This window comes from Jatropha curcas, chromosome 7 (assembly GCF_041381405.1).
Source record: "Jatropha curcas cultivar XTBG-Jc1 chromosome 7, XTBG_Jcur_1.0, whole genome shotgun sequence".
In the NCBI taxonomy this organism is placed as follows: domain Eukaryota; kingdom Viridiplantae; phylum Streptophyta; class Magnoliopsida; order Malpighiales; family Euphorbiaceae; genus Jatropha; species Jatropha curcas.
In genome coordinates, this window is record NC_143157.1 from 716,881 (window position 1) to 743,188 (window position 26,308).

Below are 26,308 nucleotides of genomic sequence, written 5' to 3' on the forward strand. Positions count from 1 at the left end.
TTCTTATATATGATTTTTGCATGTGTTAGAACATTGAACGTAATGTAATATAATTATGCACTAGAAATGTGGAAATACCTTTGGTTATTTTAAACTTTGTCAGTAATCGCAAGTTACCTTAAAATTGACCTTTTGACACATTTTATTTAACAGTATGACCTATTTTAAGCTAATGTTAATTTAGTTGGCAGAATATACACTTTCACGTCACCTGTGAAAACTAGAAATGAAAGTCAGGTGGGCCAAAAATTTTTAAAGGTTAGAGAGCAAAAGTTTTAAAAAAAAAAAAGGGAATAAAAATATAAATTGGTCCTTGAATTATAATTCAAATTAACATACAAGGACTTTTATTCTTAAAAATTAACTCTAATGTTCCTAAATTATGATTTATTAACATTTTGGTGCCTTTGTCCAGAATAGAGGGACCAAAATGTTATCGGAAATTATAAGGGAATGATCAAAGTGCTAAGGAAATCATAAGTTAGGAATTTTATAGTTAGTCTGATTATAATCTTAGGGATCAATCTTTCAATCAATTGATAGTTAAAAGCAGTTGTTTTGGATGGAAGGACCGACGTGTTAACTGTGTTAATCTAATTATGGTTCTGGGAGCAATTTATTTTTTCCCAAAAAAATTCATTATTTTAATCTTTAAAATATATAATTTAAAATTTTCTCGTGTTAATCTGATTATAGTTCGAACCAATTTTTTTTTTAAATCATTATTTTAAAAGATATAATTTAAAATTTTCACAGCTTTGAGAGGATAATTTAAAAAAAAAGTTTTTGGCTAGAGGGTGCGGAGCTGCCCCTAGCCCTTGCTTAGTTCCGCCAATGCCTCGAACTATGCGAGTTACTATAATTTCAACCTAAAATGACATTTTATTGGAAGATATGGGACGATCTTCACGATTCTATGGCTATGATTTTCATGATTTTGTTTTCCTTTTCTTTTCCCTTTCGTAGATACTTTCCTATTGTAAAATCTTGATACTTCATCTTTTAGGAGATTATTCTTATTCCATAAGTTTAGGAATTTACCTTGTACAAAGAAATTATTTGAGCTGTAATCCTTATATATAAATCATTTTATTGTTAATAAAGCGTAGAACTTTCAGCGTTATTTTTTCTCAGTTTTGTTCATGGTATCAGAGCCATGGTTGATACAAAAAAAAAGAAGAGGAGAGTCCTGGTGTAGACAAGAAAACTTCAAATCCTTATATACTGAATTCAAATGACAACCTGGGTAATATAATTACCCAAGTTCAGTTAAAAGGCGAAAACCACGATGAACGGGCATGTGCTATGCGAACTGCATTACGAGCCAAAAAGAAATATGGCTTCATTGATGGAACTGTCAAACAACCAGCGAATGATGCGCTTGAACTTGAAGATTGGTGGACTATTAACTCCATGCTTGTTTCTTGGTTGTTTAACGCAATTGAGCCTACTCTTCGTTCAATCATATCTCACGTGGAGAATGTCACTGAGTTATGGGAGGATATTGAGCAACGATTCTCCATTAGGAATGGTCTAAGAGTGCAACAACTGAGATCAGATCTAGTGAATTGCAAGGAAGATAGGCAGGCCATAGTAACTTATTATGGTGGACTCAAAACAATTTGGGATGAATTGAATAATTATGATAAAATACCAGTGTGTAACTGCTTCGGATACAAATGCAACCTCACTCTTAAATTAGAAAGAAAGCGTGAAGAAGAGAGAGTCCATCAATTTTTGATGGGCTTGGATGAATAAGGGTATGGAGCAGTATGTTCCAATATTTTGAGCACTAAACCCTTGCCGAACCTAAATCGAGTTTATACCATGATTGTCCAGCAAGAACGAGTGCGGACTATGACATGGATGAAAGAAGAAAGAGGTCATCCTATGAGTTTTGTTATCCAAATTGGCAGTCGAAATTTAGGGGGGGATGGAAAGGATAAAACAACTATTTGTTCTAATTGCAAAAAAGAGGGACATGATGCTGATGGTTGCTTTCAGTTGATTGGGTATCCGGAATGGTGGGGTAACAGAGCGCGCACAACCACATCTAGACGTGGTGGTGGGCGCAGACGTGTGAACAATGGAGGACATGATAAGGGAATTGCTCGGGCCAATGCTGCTCAAGCTTCTGGAACAAATAATGGGCATTGTATTGTTTTTGATTCAGATAGAAAAGCACTTAGTGGGCTAAATGAAGAGCAATGGGCAACGTTGTTTGGCATGTTGAGTTCACACAAAAACGGTACTAATGAGAGGTTGGCAGGTAAATAAAAGCTTTTGTCTTGGATTATTGACACAGAAGCTTCCCATCATATGATCGGAACATTTTCATCTTTAAGAGAAGTACGTGACATTAAACCATGTCTAGTAGAATTACCAAATGGGCGACATTGCTTGGCATGTTGAGCTCACACAAAAACGGTACTAATGAGAGGTTGACAGGTCAATAAAAGCTTTTGTCTTGGATTATTGACTCAGGAGCTTCTCATCCAATTATCGGAACATTTTCATCTTTAAGAGAAGTATGTGACATTAAACCATGTCCAGTAGAATTACCAAATGGAGAGGAGGTCATGGCAGTAAAAGAGGGGACCGTGTATCTTGGAGGAGGATTGAAGTTGCAACATGTTCTTTTTGTGCCTAATTTAAAATGCAGTTTAATTTCTGTATCGCAATTTCTTGATGCTCAAATTACATAATTCTAATCACTAAAAAAATTTGTCCTATACAGGACCTAAATTCGAGGAAGCTGATTGGAGTAGTGAACGTCTTCAGGGGCTTTATTTTCTCAAAGGAGTAGCTTCGATGCATGCTTGCAAGATTAATGGTATTTCGTCTTTCGAGCTTTTGCATAGGAGAATGGGTCATCCTTCTTCTAAGGTGATAGAGTTGATTTCTAAATTTAGTGGTTCTAATAGAAATAATAATAAGGCTTGTGATGCTTGTTTTAGAGCTAAACAGACTAGAGAGGTGTCCTTTTCTAGTGAAAATAAAGCTAAAGAATGTTTTAATTTAATACATTGTGATTTATGGGGACCTTATAGAGTTCCAGCTTCTTGTGATGTAATTTATTTTTGACTATTGTTGATGATTGTTCTCGTACTGTGTGGATTTATTTATTGAATAGGAAAAATGAGGTTGCTTGTGTTCTTAAAAGGTTCATTATAATGATTCAAAGACAATTTAATAAAGCTGTGAAAATCATTGAAAGTGACAATGGAAGTGAATTCTTATGTTTGAAAGAATACTTTAATGAACATGGAATTTTGCATCAAACATCATGTATGTGACATCCCAGGTTTGGGGCACAACACCTTAGGCGAATCCCACATCGGCTACGCACAAGGTGGAAGTCCTATACATAAAGGGTGGCAACCTTGAACATGGTAGACGCGTTTTGGGCTGGCAGAGCGGAGGTTTTCCCTGGCCCAAAAACAAAACCGTGAGGGTTCAGGCCAGGTTTGGCACCCAAAGCGGACAATATCTACCATGGGCTGGGCTGTTACAATTTGGTATCAGAGCCAAGCCTTGTCCCTCTGGCCGGTGGTGGGGCAAACCTCAGCGAGGACGCTGAGTCCCTAAGGGGGGGTGTATGTGACATCCCAGGTTTGGGGCACAACACCTTAGGCGAATCCCACATCGGCTACGCACAAGGTGGAAGTCCTATACATAAAGGGTGGCAACCTTGAACATGGTAGACGCGTTTTGGGCTGGCAGAGCGGAGGTTTTCCCTGGCCCAAAAACAAAACCGTGAGGGTTCAGGCCAGGTTTGGCACCCAAAGCGGACAATATCTACCATGGGCTGGGCTGTTACAATGTATAGGGACGCTTCAATAGAATGGACATGTAGAAAGAAAGCATCGTCATTTTCTTAATGTGGTAAGAGCATTGCATTTTCAAGCACATCTACCTATTGAGTTTTAGGGTGAATGTATTCTTACAGCTGGATATTTGATTAATAGAACACCTTCTATGCTATTAAATGGTAAAACACCATATGAAATTCTTTTTGGGCAAGTACCCTCCTATAGACACATTCGGACTTTTGGATGTCTTTGTTATGCACATAATTTGAACAAAGATAAAGATAAATTTGCTAGTAGGAGTTGAAAGTGTATTTTTGTAGGATATCCATTCAAGAAGAAAGGATGAAAATTATGACTTAGAAACTTGTCAGTATTTCATTTCTAGGGATGTAGTATTTGTGGAGACAGAATTTCCATATGCCAATGATAATATTGCAGCTGTTGAGGTAGTTAAAAATAATTCTATGGTTGAGAATGGTGTTGTAGAGAATTCAGAAACACAGGTGGAGAGAATGAGGTAAGTCATGGTGTTGACAAAATAATTGCTGTTGATGGAGGACTTGATATTGAGAATAGAAGGGATGATAGTAAAAAAGGAAATAATATTGTTGAAAAGCAACGTGGTAGAGGGCAAAGGGTTAAGCAACCTTCTATTCGTTTGAAGGATTATGTGACTAATACCATTCAAGTAAGCCCCTCGACATGTTCATCAATCTATTCAAATTCCTCAGGTATTGCTTATCTTATAACACATTATTTGAATTATAATAATTTTTCTTTGCAACATCGGTTGTTTTTGGCAAATGTTACTGTAGGTTGTGAGCCTCTCATATACGCTGAGGCTGTTAACTATGAAATTTGGAGAGAAGAAATGAGAAAGGAGATACATGCTTTAGAGGAAAATGGTACATGGACAGTAGAAGACTAACCTCCTAGAAAGAAAGCAATCGGAAGCAAGTGGGTGTATAAAATTAAATACAACTCAGACAAAAGCATTGAATGATGCAAGGTGCGATTGGTAATACTTGGAAACAATCAAGTTGAAGGTATTGACTACCATGAGACATTTGGACCTGCAGCAAAGATGGTTACTGTGTGCACCTTTCTTGCTGTTGCGGTCGAAAAGAATTGGGAATTACGTCAAATGGATGTACAAAATACATTCTTACATGGTGACTTAAATGAGAAAGTTTATATGAAAATGCTACCTGGTTTTGTTTCTCAAACTTTCGGAAAGGTATGCAGTCTTTGAAAATCTCTATATGATTTAAGACAAGCACCACGGTGTTGGTTTGCCAAATTTGTAACATCCTTGAAAACTTATGGTTTTAAACAATCATATTCAGATTATTCTTTGTTTACTTTTCGAAATGGACATGTTCAGTTGAATATCCTTATCTATATTGATGACCTCATTATTTCTGGTAATGATAGCTTAGCAGTAAAAAAATTTAAGGATTATTTAAACCGTTGTTTTCATGTGAAAGATTTGTTAAAATATTTCTTAGGAATAGAGGTGGCATGAAATTCTGATGATATTTTCTTGTGTCAATGCAAATACGTGTTAGATATCATTACTGAAGCTGGTTCATCGGAGCTAAGCCGACTAAGACTCCTCTTGAACAAAATCACAAGTTGGTGCTTACGAAGGGACTTGATGTTGATGATCCTACACAATATAAGCATTTAATGGGGAAACTTATTTATTTGACTCTCACGCGACCAAAACTATCTTAATGTGTGCATGTTCTTGCATAGTTTATGCAGTAACCCAAGAAAGACCATTGGGAAGCAGCTTTGAGAGTTGTGTGCTATTTGAAAGGAAACTCAGGCCAAGGAGTTCTCTTGCATGTCAATTGTGATATGAAATTATATGCTTATTGTGACTCTGATTGGGTAGGTTGCCCTTTGACTCAACGATTTTTGACTGACTATTTTATTCTCTAGGGAAATTCTCATGTTTCATGGAAAACTAAAAAACAACAGATTGTATCTCGCTCTTCCGCTGAAGTCAAGAATAGATCTATGACGACCACGGCTTGTGAACTCAAATGGTTGAAAGGGTTGTTAGCTTTTCTTGGCGTTAAGCACTCTGGACCTATGCATCTTTACTGTGACAATTAGGCTGCATTGCATATCGCAGCTAATCCAGTTTATCACGAGCACACGAAACTCATTGAAGTTGATTGTCACTTTATACGTGATGAAATACAAAATGGACCCACTTAGACAACGTATGTGCATACTTCTAAGCAACCTGCTTATATTTTTACAAAGGCCTTGGGTAAGGATCAATTTGATTTTCTTCTTTCCAAGTTGGGCATTCATGATCTTCATGCTCCAACTTGAGCGGGTATTGGAAGATATTGGATGATCTTCACGATTCTGTGGCTATGATTTTCATGATTTTGTTTTCTTTTCTTTTCCCTTCTGTAGATACTTTCTTATTGTAAAATCTTGATACTTTATCTTTTAGGAGATTATTCTTGTTCCATAAGTTTAAAAACTTATCTTGTACAAGGAGATTAGGTAAGCTGAAATTCTTATATATAAATCGTTTTATTATTAATGAAAGGCAAAACTTGCAGCCTTATTGTTTCTTAGTTTTGTTCACATTTGACATGTAGGCACTAGGGTTGACAATGAGTTAGGTATTCGCTTAAAATGCACTACGAATCCAAACTTGATTATCAATAAGGTAGCCAAACCGTTTAAAAATTCACTTTTATTATCTGAACTCATTTAAAAAATTCACTTCTATTACCCAAATCCATCTAAAACCCGATTATAATTACTCGTTTAATATTTGACCATTCAAATACCCATTTTAACACTAAGAATTTGAAGACATATCTCAAGGGCCTAAAGGGCTAACCCTTAAAGACAACATGACTATAGAATACTTCTTAAATCTAGCTCTCAACTAATTATCATCAGGCCTTACTGGCATGCCTTTGAACAAAAGGCTCCGATGGAAGATATGATTAAAAGCATATTAAATTATAGGGTTATTAGAAACAACATTAGCCCATATGCAAGACTAAATGTTTGGGTGAAGAAACAAGACCATACATGAAGGATGTGTATTGATTATAGAGCTTTCAATAACACCATTATCAAAGATAAGTTGCCTATTCCTTTGATAAATAAATTATTAGAAGAATCAGAGACTGCATTAGTCTTTTCTATTGTAGATAAACCTTGCATGCATTAAAGCAAGCAATGGTGCAAGCACTAGTTCTGTATCTTCTTGATTTTTATTCAAACTTTTGTAATTAAAATTAATGCTTCTTGCGAAGGAATAATAATTATCTTGATGTAAAATGGTCACCTTATAAGAACTTTCCTCTAAAAATTAAACCTTTTCCACTTATGAAAAAAAACTTTTAACTATCCTATTTGCCACTAGATACTATCCTTCCAAGACTGATCATAAAAGTAAAATACTTATTAGAATAAAATTCATGTCCTTTGACTACGAGATCTAAAATAAAAAAGGACAGGAAAACCATGTTGCAGATGCTTTATCTATAGTTCCTTTTACTAGAGCCTTTGCTATTACAATTACTGACAGCTTAATTCGCAAGTGTACGAATCGCTACAAGTAATATATGATGAGTAAGATATCGTTCCCACGAGGATTGTAATCCAAGTACCAAAATTATGTTATCTTGTTATTATTTAAACGATAAATGATGAAATTTGTTTATAGAAATTAAATTCAACAAGTAAAAATAAGAAGTTAAGCAAGCAATTATTGATTAAAGAAATTAAGGAAGTAAAACTACTAGGGGTTTTGATTTCACTTAACTCTATCCAATTTATTTCATTAGTTCATTGATCAATTTAATTATTCAAGTAGGGAAAACAATTCTGAATTCACTAACAAGCTCTTCCGATATATTGCTAGCTATTTTAATTCCATTTAGTTACCTATCTTCCAATAGCATAATCAAATATGAATTAAATCATTAAGTTATGTAGTTGTTTATGAATTTACAATTTAAGGTTGATAAATCATAAAAAAACCCCATGAGTCAAACCATAGAGCTTCTGCATCAAGTTATTATTCTCATGTATTTTATTAACCTTTTCATATCAAAGATGTGACATCCTACCGAGTCGAGTCTTAGCACTGAGTCGAGTCATTTCATAGAGTGGAGTTGATCGGGCCAAACCAAACCCGGTTGGGGTAGAATGGGGTTATAAGTGGACTTACTTGATTGAGAGAAAAATATCAAAGTATAAGGGTTAGGATTTATTTGCATTAAAAGATCAAGCTTGGGTATTAAGTTATAGCCTTTTGCTAATTGAGGTACCATTTAGTAAGTTTCACATCATTTTTCTTGATATCTTGATGGCCTACCCGTGATAATCATTTTCACTTTCCCATTTTCATCCTTATCTTCATCTTCTTCATCTCCTTCCTTTCTCCATCCATTTTCATGGTAGTTTAAGGCAACCTCAATTTTCTCCAAGTAAGTAGAATTTCTTGAAGCTTTATATTATTCAACCTCTAATTGAGCTATATTGTAGATAAGTTATAAGAATTCTGATGTGTATAGGAGAAGGGAGTTCAAAGGTAGTAGAAAAAAAGAAGTTAAAGAAGAGCTCAAGCTTTTTGGAGTAAAGGTTTGATATCTCTTTTCATTTACCATTTTCTTTGCATGATAATTTGTGTTGTGTGTTGCTAATGAGACAATATTGCTTTATGTTGAGTGGGAGGACTGGTAATGGTGAGAAAACAGGGGAGGAGTTGAATAAATGAAGTAAATAGTGAGTTTATGCTGAAACAGGTTTTGCTGGAAATTTTACCAGTAACTTCATCTTGATTTTGACCCCAATTAATGATGGAATTAGGGAGTATTATAGAAGAGTTATTTGTTTCTCTATGTGTTAGCTTTACATGGGTTTTTGAATCATCCAAATCGGAGTTGTATATTGAGAGATATGACCAAAAGAGTACAAACTGTGCAGGCTGGAAAACGCGACGCGCGCGCGCGAATTGCATGAAGAGCTCGTGACTTGTGCCTGAAACTCACTGACTCTCATTTTGCACTTCTCGCGCTCGCGACTTGTGCCCGATAACTCACTGACCTTCAGGTGTGCATTACGCGCTCGCGACTTTGCAAGGCGCGCTCGCGACTTGTGTTTTCATGCACTTTTGGACTTTATTTTCTATGCAATTGGATTCCTTTGCTCAACTTGTATGCCTCCAATCATTTTACAACAAAAATACAACATTAGAACATGTATCAAAACAACATGCAAGCATACAAATGATATGAAATCAAATAAACATTATGATTTATGAAGTTATGAACTATGAATATGATGTTGTGTTATATTATTGACATACCAACATTAGGCTCCATTGAGGTTAGGTAGAAACCACTTAGATAAGGCTATGTCGCGACATAGGATAACAGATCTGCACCCCATACAGTTTGATACTCCGGCTACAGGCCGTTGAGTGGATATGATTATATATGGGCCATAGCAGCCAAGCATACAGTATTCATCCAGTTTCATACAGTTTTTCTTATCACTTCGGTTTCACTATAACCTTATGGAGCCATACAGATATCTTGACATAACATTTCATGAATCATACAGTATTATAAACAGTACGAAAGATAATCAAGGTATAAGGAAAGGATCATGCTATATGTGCTTATATGTTTAATTATCCATATGCATTTACATGCTTATTTCTATCTATGTATGTGCTTAATTGTTTCTTTATATGATGAGATATCCACTGAGCTTTATTTGCTCAGCGAGTTACCTGTTTAACTCGTAGGTTTTGAGATTAGACCGTAGAGAATCAGCTTGCAACTGCTGCAGTTCATCTGTAGAAGACTCAGTCTTCAGGGTAGCTACTCATTTGGATGTGTATCTTTTGTCTACCCTTTTTATGGCATGTACAGGGCACACAGTTGGGCCCATTTCATTTTGACACTAGTATCATGTCTTGTAAATATAAATTACATTATTATTGTAAACAACATCAGCATGACAAGACATAAAGTCAACCAGTTTGTAGCGTCTCGGTTCGGTTCATTCGGGTTAACGGGTGGACCGGGAAGGGATGTTACAAATTTTGGTATCAGAGCCCTAGGTTTAGTTTCCCCGGGCTTGCATGCATAAGTCAGTATAATGTACATGCCATGACTACCCTGATGAACTAAGCAGTTGTTGTTCTTTTAGGAGGATGTCACAGGAAGGTGAGAGCGAGTCACACGCCTCCAGAGCAGTGGAGGGTGAGGCTCCAGTAGCACCAGGTCAAGCCAGAGCAGTGGAGGGTGAGGCTCCAATAGCACCAGGTCAAGAGGTGTTGTTAAAGCAACTTGCAGATACTTTTCGACAGATTGCAGGGGTGATACCTCAAGCACCAATAGTAGTAGAAAGAGAAAGAAAGCCCCAACTAGAGAAGCTTCGGAAATATGGGGCGAAAGAATTTAGTGCTAACAAGGATGATAGTCCAGAAAGAGCTGAGTATTGGTTAGATGGGACATCGAGAGTTCTGGAACAATTACAGTGTACACCAGAGGACAAGTTGGTTTGTGCCACATCATTGCTCATAGATGAGGCATATACATGGTGGACTACTGTTCAGCAGCGGGTATCAGCAGAGCAGCGTACATGGCAATTCTTCTTGGATGAATTCAAGAAAAAGTTCATCACAAAGGCTTACCTAGATGCGAGAAGGAAAGAATTCTTATACCTGAGGCAGAACAGGATGTCAGTTGCCAAATATGAAAGAGAATTCACCAGGCTCAGCAGGTATGGTAAGGGGATAGTGACTACAGAGGCCGAAAGGTGTAAAAAGTTTCAGGAAGGCCTGAACGATGAGATTCAAATGGGAGTGGTAGCTTCCAGATTCAGAGAGTTCTCAGCTTTGGTAGAGGCAGCTCAGGAGATAGAGCGAATTTAGGCCAGTCAGCGTACCAGACGCCAGCGGTCTCAGCAGAGGAGAGACCAAACTCAGAGTGCACCCAATGCATATCAGTCAGAAAGCAAGAGAGTCAGAGGTGCTAGTAGTTCAGCTAGTTCTAGACCTTCCTTTAGCCAAGGCACAGCTAGGGTTGCTAACGCGCCAGCGGTATCAGTTGTGGCTAGTTCTGCTGGTGGTAGTCGAGGTTCAGGCAGAGGAACTGGTAGAGGCACCAGTAGAGGTGCAGAGTCAGCCGGATATACTTTTCCACCTTGTGAGCATTGTGGCAAACGGCATGGTGGAGATTGTTGGTTGGTGACTGGTAAATGTTGGACATACGGAGCATCAGACCATCAGAAGAAGGATTGTCCGAAGAGGGCAAAAGTTCCTATACAATTCATAACAGGCAGAGGTAGAGGTGAGAGCTCAGGAGGGCAGAGACAGCAGTCAGAGACTGTGGACAAACCTGATACAAGAGGTCCAGCCAGGATCTATGCGATGCGAACCAGGGAAGATGAGGAAGCTCCAGATGTAATAGTTGGTGAGATTTCTTTATGTGATCATACAGTTTATGCTTTAATTGATCCTGGCTCATCTCATTCATACATTAGTGTACCTAAACCTTGGGTTAAAGGGTTAGAAGTTGCATATGTGAGTCAGGGTATGTTAGTTACTAATCCATTAGGAGATGTAGTACAAACTCATACAGTGGTCGAAGGATGTCCAATTGTTATTCATGGGAAAGAGTTTCCAGGAGATCTAATGGAGTTGCCATTTAGAGAATTTGATGTTATTCTGGGTATGGATTGGCTATCCAGACATCAGGCTATAGTTGATTGTGCAAAGAAAAGGGTGACATTATATACAACAGCAGGGGAAGAGATTACAGTAGTCGGGAAGCGGCGAGATTTTCTGGGTAATGTGATATCAGCCATGGCAGCAAAGAGATTAATTCAGAAGGGTTGTGAAGCATTCTTGGTATGTGCATTACAAGCAGAGAAAGAATAGTCAGAAGTGCAAGACATACCAACAGTGTGTGATTATCCAGATGTATTTCCAGAAGAGTTACCAGGGTTACCACCAAGGAGGGAAGTGGAGTTTACCGTAGATGTCTGTCCTGGAGCAGCACCAGTATCAATTGCACCTTACAGAATGGCACCAGCAGAGCTAAAAGAGTTAAAGATTCAACTACAGGAGTTATTGGATAAAGGCTTTATCAGACCCAGTGTATCACCTTGGGGAGCACCGGTATTATTTGTAAAGAAGAAAGATGGATCACTTAGATTGTGCATTGACTATAGACAACTGAACAAACTGACAATCAAGAATAAGTATCCATTGCCTCGAATCGATGATTTGTTTGATCAGCTAAAAGGTGCAGGTATGTTTTCTAAGATCGATCTCAGGTCAGGATACCATCAGCTGCGGATAAAGGAAGAAGATATCTCTAAGACTGCATTCAGGACCCGATATGGTCACTATGAATTTTTAGTAATGCCATTTGGTCTCACAAATGCACCAGCGGTTTTCATGGATCTCATGAACCGCGTGTTTCATTCATATCTGGATCAGTTTGTGGTGGTGTTTATAGATGACATTTTGGTCTACTCCAGAGACAGGGTTGAACATGATAAACATTTGCGGATTGTACTTCAGACACTGAGGGATAAACAGCTGTATGCCAAGCTCAGTAAGTGTGAGTTTTGGCTGGAAGAAGTTTCTTTCTTAGGACATGTGGTGTCATCGGAGGGTATCAGAGTGGATCCTCATAAGATTGAAGCTATTGTTGATTGGAGACCACCCAGAAATGTCACAGAAGTTCGAAGTTTTCTGGGTTTAGCCGGCTATTACAGAAGGTTCGTAAAGGGATTCTCCATCATTGCATCACCTTTAACAAGATTATTGAAGAAAGCAGTTGTATTCCAATGGGATAATAGATGTCAGCAGAGTTTTGACACTTTGAAGAAAAAGTTGACTGAAGCACCAGTGTTGGCTCAGCCAGTGTCAGGTAAAGACTTTGAGATTTACAGTGATGCCTCTCATATTGGGTTAGGATGTGTACTCATGCAAGACAGGAAAGTGGTAGCGTATGTCTCCAGACAATTGAAGCCACATGAATTGAATTATCCAACCCATGATTTAGAATTGGCAGCCATTGTTCTAGCATTCAAAGTATGGCGGCATTATCTGTACGGTGAAAAGTGTTACATTTATACAGATCATCAGAGTTTAAAGTATTTACCGACACAAAAGGACTTGAATTCAAGACAACGGAAGTGGATGCAAATTCTGGCTAATTATGATTATGTCATTAATTACCATCCAGGCAAAGCTAATGTGGTAGCTGATGCCCTTAGCCGGAAATCATTGTTTGCTTTGAGAGCAATGAGAATTAGCATGGAGTTGCAACAGCAGGGAGTTATTCTAGCACAGATGCAAGTACAGCCATCTTGGGTTCAGGAAGTTGCAGAAGCACAGAAGAAAGATGCACAAACAGCACTATGGGTGAAACAAGTACAGGAAGATCATGGTGGGAAATTCAGATTGGATAACAGTGGAGTCTTATTCTATGAAGACAGAGTTGTTGTACCACAGATAGGGGAGCTTAGACAAAAGATTCTGCATGAAGCTCATAACAGTCCATATACAATGCATCCAGGTAGTACCAAGATGTATCAAGATTTGAAGAAAGGCTATTGGTGGCCGGGCATGAAGAAAGATATCGGAAATGTTGTAACAAGATGTTTAACATGTCAACAAGTAAAAGCAGAACATCAACTGCCAGCTGGGTTACTTCATCCAATAACAGTGCCAACATGGAAGTGGGATCAGATCACGATGGATTTTGTTACTGGATTACCTCAGACGCAGCGGAAGCATGATGCAGTATGGGTGATCGTGGACAGATTAACTAAGTCCGCACACTTTCTACCAGTTCGGATGGACTATTCTCTGGACAAGTTAGCAAAAATTTATGTTAGTGAAATAGTTCGACTACATGGAGTTCCATCATCCATTATCTCTGATCGTGATCCAAGGTTTACATCGAAATTTTGGGGTAAACTGCAGGAAGCATTAGGAACGAAATTGCATTTCAGTACTGCATTTCATCCTCAAACAGATGGTCAATCAGAGAGAGTAATTCAAATCCTGGAAGATATGATGAGATCATGTGTTATAGAATTTGAAGGCAGTTGGGACAGATATGTACCTCTCATGGAATTTGCCTACAACAACAGCTACCAATCGAGCATTAAGATGGCACCATATGAAGCATTGTATGGTAGACCATGTAGGACACCTGTGTGTTGGACAGAACTGAGTGAGAAGAAGATTTTGGGTCCAGATTTGGTTAGAGAAACAGAAGAGAAAGTGGAAATCATCAGAAAACGGCTGAAAGAAGCAAGTGATCGACAGAAGTCTTATGCTGATTTAAAGAGAAAGGATATTGAGTACTCGGTCGGTGATAAGGTATTTCTGAAAGTTTCACCATGGAAAAAGATCCTAAGGTTTGGACGAAAGGGTAAGCTTAGCCCTAGGTTCATTGGTCCATACGAGATTGTTGAAAGTGTAGGACCATTAGCCTATCGCCTAGCGTTACCTTCAACCTTAGATCGAATTCATAATGTCTTTCACGTATCAATGTTAAGGAGGTATCGATCAGACCCATCACACGTGTTATCAGCAGAAGAGATTGAAATTCAGCCGGATCTCACTTATGAAGAAGAACCAGTTCAGATCTTAGCTAGAGAAATTAAAGAATTACGGAACAAGAAAATAGCATTGGTAAAAGTTCTTTGGAGGAATCATAAGACAGAAGAAGCAACTTGGGAATCTGAAGACACCATGCGACAACAGTATCCGCAATTGTTCACAACAGGTAAACTTCGGGACGAAGTTTTTATTTAGGAGGGGAGAATTGTGACATCCTACCGAGTCGAGTCTTAGCACTGAGTCGAGTCATTTCATAGAGTCGAGTTGAGTCGGGCCAAACCAAACCCGGTTGGGGTAGAATGGGGTTATAAGTGGACTTACTTGATTGAGAGAAAAAGATCAAAGTATAAGGGTTAGGATTTATTTGCATTAAAAGATCAAGCTTGGGTATTAAGTTATAGCCTTTTGCTAATTGAGGTACCATTTAGTAAGTTTCACATCATTTTTCTTGATATCTTGATGGCCTACCCGTGATAATCATTTTCACTTTCCCATTTTCATCCTTATCTTCATCTTCTTCATCTCCTTCCTTTCTCCATCCATTTTCATGGTAGTTTAAGGCAACCTCAATTTTCTCCAAGTAAGTAGAATTTCTTGAAGCTTTATATTATTCAACCTCTAATTGAGCTATATTGTAGATAAGTTATAAGAATTCTGATGTGTATAGGAGAAGGGAGTTCAAAGGTAGTAGAAAAAAAGAAGTTAAAGAAGAGCTCAAGCTTTTTGGAGTAAAGGTTTGATATCTCTTTTCATTTACCATTTTCTTTGCATGAGAATTTGTGTGGTGTGTTGCTAATGAGACAATATTGCTTTATGTTGAGTGGGAGGACTGGTAATGGTGAGAAAACAGGGGAGGAGTTGAATAAATGAAGTAAATAGTGAGTTTATGCTGAAACAGGTTTTGCTGGAAATTTTACCAGTAACTTCATCTTGATTTTGATCCTATTTAATGATGGAATTAGGGAGTGTTATAGAAGAGTTATTTGTTCCTCTATGTGTTAGCTTTACATGGGTTTTTGAATCATCCAAATCGGAGTTGTATATTGAGAGATATGACCAAAAGAGTACAGACTGTGCAGGCTGGAAAACGCGACGCACGCGCGCGAATTGCATGAAGAGCTCGCGACTTGTGCCTGAAACTCACTGACTCTCATTTTGCACTTCTCGCGCTCGCGACTTTGCACTGCGCGCTCGCGACTTGTGCCCGATAACTCACTGACCTTCAGGTGTGCATTACGCGCTCGCGACTTTGCAAGGCGCGCTCGCGACTTGTGTTTTCATGCACTTTTGGACTTTATTTTCTATGCAATTGGATTCCTTTGCTCAACTTGTATGCCTCCAATCATTTTATAACAAAAATACAACATTAGAACATGTATCAAAACAACATGCAAGCATACAAATGATATGAAATCAAATAAACATTATGATTTATGAAGTTATGAACTATGAATATGATGTTGTGTTATATTATTGACATACCAACATTAGGCTCCATTGAGGTTAGGTAGAAACCACTTAGATAAGGCTATGTCGCGACATAGGATAGCAGATCTGCACCCCATACAGTTTGATACTCCGGCTACAGGCCGTTGAGTGGATATGATTATATATGGGCCATAGCAGCCAAGCATACAGTATTCATCCAGTTTCATACAGTTTTTCTTATCACTTCGGTTTCACTATAACCTTATGGAGCCATACAGATATCTTGACATAACATTTCATGAATCATACAGTATTATAAACAGTACGAAAGATAATCAAGGTATAAGGAAAGGATCATGCTATATGTGCTTATATGTTTAATTATCCATATGCATTTACATGCTTATTTCTATCTATGTATGTGCTTAATTGTTTCTTTATATGATGAGATATCCACTGAGCTTTATTTGCTCAGCGAGTTACCTGTTTAACTCGCAGGTTTTGAGATTGGACCGTAGAGAGTCAGCTTGCAACTGCTGCAGTTCATCTGTAGAAGACTCAGTCTTCAGGGTAGCTACTCATTTGGATGTGTATCTTTTGTCTACCCTTTTTATGGCATGTACAGGGCACATAGTTGGGCCCATTTCATTTTGACACTAGTATCATGTCTTGTAAATATAAATTACATTATTATTGTAAACAACATCAGCATGACAAGACATAAAGTCAACCAGTTTGTAGCGTCTCGGTTCGGTTCATTCGGGTTAACGGGTGGACCAGGAAGAGATGTTACAAAAGATCCTTCTTCCGATAGTGATAATTGAAATAAATCAATCTAGGGAAAAATTCTGCCTAGAAGCATTAAGTTCATTAATAAATTATAACTTGAATAAGGAAAAATAAATCTAATTGCATAAATTGGAAAAGAGATTAAGCTACATCAAACCCCCTAGTATAAGAGTTTAGTTACACATAGTACTTAAATGAAACTCAACAATATTTGATAAATATTTCATAATCAATAAGGAAAATGAAAGAAATAAACAAGATTAAGAGTTTAGAAATAAGAACTAGTGATAAGTTGCTTGGATGGCTTCCTTGAAACTTTGCACAACTCTTGAATACTTAACTTCTAAAAGAGAAACTATATACAAACTAAGAGAAGGAGAATAGATGTAGAGTGGAGTATAATGTGTTGTGAGATGCGCGTGGGATCCCTTTGAGATGAACTCTATTCTTCTTTATGTAGACTTTTTTTGAGAGAGGATTTCACATGGGTTAATGATCAAAGTCTTCTTTTGTTAAGTTGTAAAGCTCTCTTTTAGGTCTCCATTTTCTTCAATCATGACTTACCCATGTACATAGATTGGACCTTGGTTTGCATGTGAGGAAAGTTGTCCAAGATTAGCTCCATAAATTGGTGGAAGTTGGTTGGCAACGTTTGACTAAGTTTAGGATTCCTTGCTTGGCACGGGCGTGCACTGTAGCACGGGCTGGGGCGTGCGCGCCTCTGAAAGTCTTATGCAATGACAGCACGGGCACTGTAGCTCGAGCGTGCTACTGTAGCATGGGCGTGCTTAATGAATTTTTACCTCATTTTTATCATTTTCTTGCAAAACCCTGTATTTTTCCTCAAAATCAAGTGAGTTGTGTTTCAAGGAATCTTTTAAATAAAAACATATCAATATTACATAAAAACTAATTTAAATAAATTAAAAGTAATAAAAATTTTAATCAAAATTGCAATAAAAATACTATAAAAATAACACTTATCAATTACAAACCTAGAAACTTTCCTATGATATGCCTCTTCCATGTTTCCTTGTTGAAACCTACACATGTCCCAGTTTCTGCTCCTACACCACTTCTTGCCATACCAAAAATTTAAGCATCTTATCCTTATGCAACCCTAGACTTACGCTATATGGGAGTTTGCTAGCAGTATTAGTCTGCATTTCCAGCCTTTAATGCTTGAGGACAATGATCGTAGGGGCGTTGAAGAAAAGAGTTAGTAAAATGATGAGTTTGAGATTTTTAGAAAGATGGAAGGTCGTTAGTTGACAATCTATTAGAATTTGTTAAGCTTTTGGCAGGAATTGAATTGAATTAGTTAGGTAGAGAGTCAAAGTAAATTAACAAATAAATCAGATAAATATCAATTCTAATTCATTATAAACATTCATTCTAAAATTCTCTATCAACCAAAGTTGGATTTTCCTCTCTCTTCTCTTCTTCTTTTCTCTCTTTCTTTTGTTTGCAAAATCCTAATTAAAACCAAGTATATCAAGATGGAGTCACACTTTATTTAGTACGTCAATCTACATTGCAAGCTTATGAATTTTATTTAATACCTTCTACAATTACTAGTAAGAAATTATCAAATATTCTTTGATGATATTCAAATTATATTTACAAATCTATTAATGATAATTTGTGAAAATTTTTTTCGTATTTCATTATAGTACTAAAATCAATTAAGAGAACTGAAATATGGTGTCTTGAAAATTAAGAAATGAGAAAGATGTTTTAGTTTATTTTAATGGTAAGTTTTATGTTGAATTAGTTTTTGGGTTAAGTAAATTTAAGATTTATACATAAAACCCACTATTATTATTATTATTATTATTTTATTCTAGGTACTAATCTTAATTTCATTCTAGGGTTGCGTGGTTGATTCCCATGACTTAAGTATGGGTCCAATCCTCCACAATGTAAACTTTTCCCGGCTATTCCCTTTGTCTCTAAAGAAAAGCAGAGATTAGTCAAATTTACTGCGCACCATAAAACGGATATGAATCTGAACACCTCATCAGGTATATATAAAAATTTTCATCTTAGGATGATATCATCTTTAAACTTGATAATAGGAAATTATTAGAATTCGGATGTTTTATGTAGGGGTGTGCAATTGGTTCGGCCAATTCGGCCAACTCAGCTCGGTGAAGAGAAGTTTGGTTAAAATTTTGACCAAAAAAATTTTGATTGTCGGTTATCGGCTAAAGGTTCGGCCAATAACCAATTTGACCGAGTTAATCAAATTAACCGACACTTTTAACGTCGTCGTTTTATGAAGAAAGAAAGTTAATACTGAATCTATTGAAACCTAATGCAAACACACGCTACACACTCTCTGTTGAACCTATTCTCTCTCAGCCACTCTCACTCATAACCTCTCCTTTCTCCGCCACCCTCACTCCAACTTGAAGTTTCAACTATTTTTCTATAATTTTTTCTTCATCTTTTGAAAATCTAAATTCCTAAATATGAATCTGATCCTTTTTTTTTTATGAATTTTAATTTGCTTGAGATGAGATTTTCTTTGTAATTGCTTGTTTTTATTATTTGTTCGGTTGTTTGTTGTTCTCACTGAAGTTGGGTATATCTCGTGAATAAAGAAATAAAAGTTATCACATGGCTAAAAGAAATAAAGAGAAAACCTCTTGATTTCATATCAAGGTTAAAAATATTCAGCTATAACTAATGCATCAAAAAGTATCTGATTTCATACCTGCATTAGTTGTTTACAATGAGTGATTTTTATTTTGCATAAAAATGATAAAATAGAATAAAAATTGCAAGAAATTAGGAAATTGGAGCTGTAATTGAAATTCTCTAGCAGTCTAACTTCAATCAATGTATCTGATTTAATTCATAATTCGGAGAAAATTAAGTTTATTAATAAAAAGTCTTTGGTAATGCTTCCAATGCAACTGCTTCTTTGTTTGTGCATATTAAGTTTATTAATAAGAATTAATAAAAATTGTCAACAAATTAAGTTTATTAATAAAAATTCTAAACTAATGAAAATTGCAACTGCTTGTTTGTTCGTGCAACAGTCAAGTTATCATCAAAGCATATTTGAAAACTGAAAATTTGAAATAATAAAGGACATTTTTTATAGAACATTCATTGCTTCAAATTTGTTGACATACTATAATTTTGTATAGTTAGTGTCACGACCCATTACCTTAGGCCGGACCGACACTAAGACTTGGGAAGACTTAAAGCCACCAAGGCCCATAGTAAGCCCAAAAATATACTAAATAAATTTTATGTTCAAAAGAAATGGCCCTAAGGCACAATATCATCAACATTCACATATTATAAGTTTTGGGCTTGCTTGGCCCGTATCATCATATTCAATAATAAATCAGTTTCCAAATTTTTCTAAGCTCATATCAATATATTAAATAATAGAAACTTCAATAAGTAATACATCAATAATTTTTAAATTTATTATACACAACTATCGTAATTGCGGAACAATCTAAGAATTTAAAATTTTACTTTAATACACTAAACAAAATTACTCAAGGTTTCGTTTTCAAATTTCCTCTAGATGTCGGGGGGGGGGGGGCAAAAAATCACGAGATACTGGAAAACTTGTAACCTGGAAAAATATTAAGGCAGGAATGAGCGCCTAAACTTAGTGAATAGGTTAGTTAACCCTCTCACCCCACGCAATCACTCAAATGCATAAATAAATCAATCTAGTAATCCGACTAGTTATATGGTCATGCAGTCGATCACACAAATGACATAACAACAACAGTCACAAATATTAACACCTTCACACAATCACATCATGTGAAAATTCGTTAGTGGTGACACCAAAATCCTTGACGAGTCATCCTCACACATGGACCGCCCTCTCATCACGTGTGCACCAGGGACTGATCCCCATACATGGTCGATCTGTCTCAACCTCACTTGACCAGCTCTCTCATTTTTTTTTATACTCTCTTTTCTTTTCCATACCAACAGGAGGCCACCCTGTGGTTTTCCATATCATATTTCATCAGATGCACACGGGGGCACCTATCTCCCCATACATGGCCTATAGTATCATAGACCGCCTTCACAAACCCAACAGTGACCCACTTTATTCCAATTCCACATAAGCAAAGCATGTATGAAGCACATCATGTAACAGCCCAGCCCTAATGTGATATTGTCCGCTTTGGGTGCCAAACCTGGCCTGAACCCTCATGGTTTTGTTTCTGGGCCAGGGAAACCTCCGCTCTGCCAGCCCAAAACGCGTCACACTAGTTCAAGGTTGCCACCCTTTATGTATAGGACTTCCACCTTGTGCGTAGCCGATGTGGGATTCGCCTAAGGTGTTGTGCCCCAAACCTGGGATGTCACATACACCCCCCCTTAGGGACTCAGCGTCCTCGCTGAGGTTTGCCCCACCACCGGCCAGAGGGACAAGGCTTGGCTCTGATACCAAATTGTAACAGCCCAGCCCTAGTGTGATATTGTCCGCTTTGGGTGCCAAACCTGGCCTGAACCCTCACGGTTTTGTTTCTGGGCCAGGGAAACCTCCACTCTGCCAGCCCAAAACGCGTCACACTAGTTCAAGGTTGCCACCCTTTATGTATAGGACTTCCACCTTGTGCGCAGCCGATGTGGGATTCGCCTAAGGCACAACTAATTGTGACATCCTACTCCGAGTCGAGTCTTAGCATAGAGTTGAGTAGTTGAGTTGAGTCGAGTTGAACCAAACCCGGTTGGGGTAGAATGAGATTATAAGTGGACTTGTTTGAGTGAGAGAAAAAGATCAAGCATATAGGTGAGGAGTGATTTGCATTAAAAGATTGAGCTTGGGTATTAAGTTGTAGCCTGTTTACAATTGAGGTACCATTTAGGAAGTTTTCCATAAAAGCCTTTGATTTTTGATGGCCTACCCGTAATAACCATTTCACTTTCCCATTTTCATGTTTATCTTCATCTTCTTCCTTTCCTCTTCCACCTTACTTTCAATTTTCATGGTAGTTAAGCCTTAACTTCAACTTCTCTTTTATCCAAGTAAGTAAACCTTTTTGAAGTTCATAATTGAATCATTTGGTGCTATTATTTTAGAATTCATAAGAATTCTTATTTATAGGTGAAGGGAGTTCTAAGAGTGTAGAGAAAAGAAGCTAAAGAGGAGCTCAAGCTTTTGGAGTGAAGGTTTGATATCTCTTGTTATTTTTCATTTTCTTTGTATGAGATTTGTGTGGTGTGTTGCTATGAGACAAATATTGCTTCATGTTGAGTGGGAGGACTGGTAATGGTGAGAAAACAGGGGAAAACAGGGGAAGTATTGAATAAATGAAGTGAATATTGAGTTTATGTTGAAACAGGTTTTGCTGGAAATTTTACCAGTAACTTCATCTTGATTTTGACCCCATTTAATGATGGAATTAGGAAGTGTCATAGAAGAGTTATTTGTTTCTCTATGTGTTAGCTTTACATGGGTTTTTGAATCATCCAAATTGGAGTTTTATATTGAGAGATATGACCAAAAGAGTACAGAGAGTGCAGGCTGGAAGCGCGCGCGCGAATTGCATGACGAGTTCGCGTTGCCTTCTCGCGCTCGCGAATTTGAACTACGCGCTCGCGACTTTCACCTGAAACTCTCTGACTCTCATTTGGCACATCTCGTGCTCGCGACTTGTGCTCGCAAACTCTCTGACTCTCATTTGGCACATCTCGCGCTCGCGACTGTGAAGTGCGCGCTCACGTACTTGGCCTTTGGCCTGTAAGCGCTCGCGACCTTCATCGCGCGCTCGCGAGTTTGGCCTGAGAACTCACTGTCTCTCATTTGGCACTTCTCGCGCTCGCGACTTTCAAGTACGCGCTCGCGACTTTCAAGTACGCGCTCGCGACTTGTGCCCGATAACTCACTGTCTCTCATTTTGCATTCTACGCGCTCGCGACTTGTGTTTTCATGCACTTTTGGACTTCTTTTGCAATGCAATTGTATTTCTTTGCTTCACTTATATGCCTCCAATCATTTTAACATCAAATACAACATTAGAACATGTACCAAAACAACATTCAAGCATGCAAATGATGTGAAATCAAATATACATTATGAATTATGAAGTTATGAACTATTAATGTGATGTTGTGTTATATTATTGCTATACCAACATTATGCCCCATTGAGGTTAGGTAGAAACCATGTAGATAAGGCTATGTCGCGACATAGGATAGCAGATCTGCACCTCATACAGTTTGGTACTCCGGCTACAGGCCGTTGAGTGGATATGATTATATGGGCCATAGCAGCCAAGCATACAGTATTCATCCAGTTTCATACAGTTTTTCTTATCACTTCGGTTTCACTATAACCTTATGGAGCCATACAGATATCTTGACATAACATTTCATGAATTATACAGTATTATAAACAGTACAAAAGATAATCAAGGTATCATGAAAGTATCATAATGTGTGAGCTTATATGTGCCATATATGTTTACATGGTTCTTTCTATATATGTATGTGTTTAATTGTTTCTTTATCTGTTGAGATATCCACTGAGCATTATTTGCTCAGCGAGTTACCTGTTTAACTCGCAAGTTTTGAGTTTGGACCGTAGAGAGTCAGCTTACAACTGCTGCAGTTCATCTGTAGAAGACTCAGTCTTCAGGGTAGCTACTCATTTTAATATGTATCTTTGTCTACCCTTTTTATGGCATGTACAGGGCACTCAGTTGGGCCCATTTCATTTTGTAAACTAGTATCATGTTTTGTAAATATAAATTACATTATTTTTGTAAATAGTACCAGCATGTTATTATATTCAATATACAGTATGTTTTCAGCATGTCAGACCATACAGTCAACCAGTTTGTAGCATCTCGACTCGGTTCATTCGGGTTTACGAGTGGACCGGGAAGGGGTGTTACACATCACAACTAATCAAACCATTTTCAATAGTGTTGGCTCAAGGGTCAATTTTATCTTGCGATTTTGATGATTATACTAAACAAATAAATTTAATATTCTTTTATGTGCTAATATTATTTTATGCAGAAATTATTGTTGAAAATTATTGAAGAAATAAAGTTCCTACATCCCAAGATTTTTATTTGAAGACCATGAAGATTAATGAAGATATTTTCTGTTGGTTGGTATTATAATAAGTCTTAGGAAATTATTGTAGGATAGAGAGTAAATGATATTATAAGCACAAATCTATTTTATCTCTCTCAAAATTGTTTTAAAATGTTTTTGAATAAATTTATTAAGAGGATATAGCCAAAATCTTTACTCTTCACGTTTTTCCATCTAAAATATTTTTGGAGTAAATATTCTTGGTAGCTATTAAATGAAATTCTGCAAAAAGTATTTTCTGATCTAAAAAGCAGTTTCTGATTTAATACAGCTGCTGTTTCTGATACAGTTGGCTGTTTTTGATATAAAGTTACACTGTTTTCTAAACTGAACCTTTTCATCTCCAAACCTTGCATGTGTGAATATTAAATGTGTTCTGACAGGCTTTTTAATTGCAACCCATGCATTGCCTCGATAGTTTAAAAAAAAAACATCAGAAACTTCATTGCTCATTAAAGCAATAATCTCAACGTTAACTTCAAAAGAGAATATCATCTTTTCATATAAAAAATCATTTCCTCTTGTAAAAAGAATGCGGTTTTTGCAAAGAGTATGAGTCCATTGTTCAAAGTTTAAATCTCTCTAAGCTCTCTCTTCAATCCCCCTATTTCTTTTCATCTCTTTGCTTCAAAAAAAATTTTTAAGAGAAGAAAATTTATTAATAACATTTTCTGAAGAACAGTTCTGATCTTTAAATCTGTTTTCTAAATTCGTTTTTTGTTCTTCCTGTGCTTATATTTGCATTTCTCTCTGTCTATATAGATTCTGTAATCTGTTGTAGACAGACTCTTTATTTGAAAAACTTTTGTGTAATAGCTTAGGTGAAAAGCTATGGTGTAATAGGTTATCAAGTGACCTTCTCCTTGTGTGAGATTCTAATGTCTTGATTTGAGTTTCTGTTCTCTGCAAAAACAGAAAGGGTTGAGGTTGACTAGAACCTTTGGAAAATCTAGTGGGATAAAGGTTAGATCTAGGTGTCGATCTATTTTCTTGTATTGTTGGTTTGTGTCTTACCCTTGAAAAGAGATAACATAGTGGAGGATCTCAAGATGCATCTTGGGGAGTGGATGTGGGCGAGTTAGTGCCGAACCACTATAAATCTCTGTGTTTATCTTCTTTTTTCTGAAGCTCTGCTTGATTATATTCTATTTACACAATTGTTCATCTGTTTAGAAATGCAAAGTTGTTAATGAGTTTCTGATTCTAATCGTGAATAAGCTTTATCTTTATAGAACACTAGAACTCTGGATTTCTGTATTGTGATTATACCAAGTTCTAATCTGTCTTTCTATATTCAGTGTAATTCACAATATGAATTATAATCAGTTTTCTAAAATTGCTTAAGCTTTGTGAAGATGTTCTAATCGCAATAGTTGTTCTTCACAGAGTCTTTCTAAAATTGCTCAAGCTTTGTGAAGCTGTTCTAATCGCAATAGTTGTTCTTCACAGAGTCTTTCAAAACTTGCTCAAGCTTTGTGAAGTAGTTCTAAATGCAATAGCTATCCTTCATAGAGTTATTCTAAAAATGCTTAAGCTTTGTGAAGCAGTTATAAATGCAATAATTGTTCTTCACAGAGTCTTTCTACTCTCGCAATAAGCTTTGTGAGGAAGTTCTAAACTTGATAACTAACTCTCACAAATGCTTTCTAATTCCGCTATAATAGAATTCTGATTTTTGTTTTTGAAAGTTAAATTTTTAGAAAACCTAATTCACCTCCCTCTTGGGTTGTGCCATACATAAACGGAACCCACAATATGGTATCAGAGCTCTTGGCTCTTGACTTACCGAAGCTTAAAAGCTTGAGAGAAAAGATCTCATGGCAGCCTCACTTCCTCTTACATCTTTAGAAGGTCAATCTGTTTCTAAACCATCTCTGTTCAATGGTTCTAATTACTCTTACTCGAAAACTTTATAAAATCAATTGATATAAATTGCTGGAGAAATGTTATAACTGGTCCTTGTATTCCTATGAAAACTATTGAAAATGTAAGGGTTCTAAAAACAGAAGAAGAATATAATGATGCTGATTGGAATGACATATCTATAAATGCAAAAACCATTAATATTCTTCACTGTTTATTAGATCCAACAGAATATAATAAAGTTTCTGGATGTAAGTCTGCAACAGAAGTCTGGGAAAAACTTAAAGTTACCTATGAGGGTACTGACCGAATGAAGGAATCCAGAATTAATATCCTTTGGAGAGAATATAAAATGTTTAGTATGAAAGAGGGAGAGACTATAGCTGAACTAAATTCCAGATTCACAAATATAGTTAATCCTTTGAGAACTCTTGGAAAGGAAATTTTAGAAGATGAGCTTGTTAAGAAAATCCTTAGAATTCTACCTAAAAAATGGGATTCTATTGGAAATGTAATGAACTATAAAGAAACTCCAGTAACTTATGATTATTTGATAGGAGCTCTTGTTTCAGAAGAGATGAAATCTTCTTTGACTGTAGAAGATAAGAAAAAGAAAGGACTGGCTTTGAAAGTAGTTTCTAGTGAAGAAAGTTCTTCTGATCTTGAT

The 26,308-nt window shown here is 36.8% G+C and overlaps 2 pseudogenes; both read left to right on the forward strand.

Annotated features, from left to right (window-relative positions):
* Positions 1-1,642: 1,642 nt before the first annotated feature.
* LOC149494515 (uncharacterized) lies at positions 1,643-2,632 on the forward strand (annotated as a pseudogene).
* On the forward strand, positions 2,367-5,936 carry LOC149494516 (uncharacterized; annotated as a pseudogene).
* Positions 5,937-26,308: the final 20,372 nt, after the last annotated feature.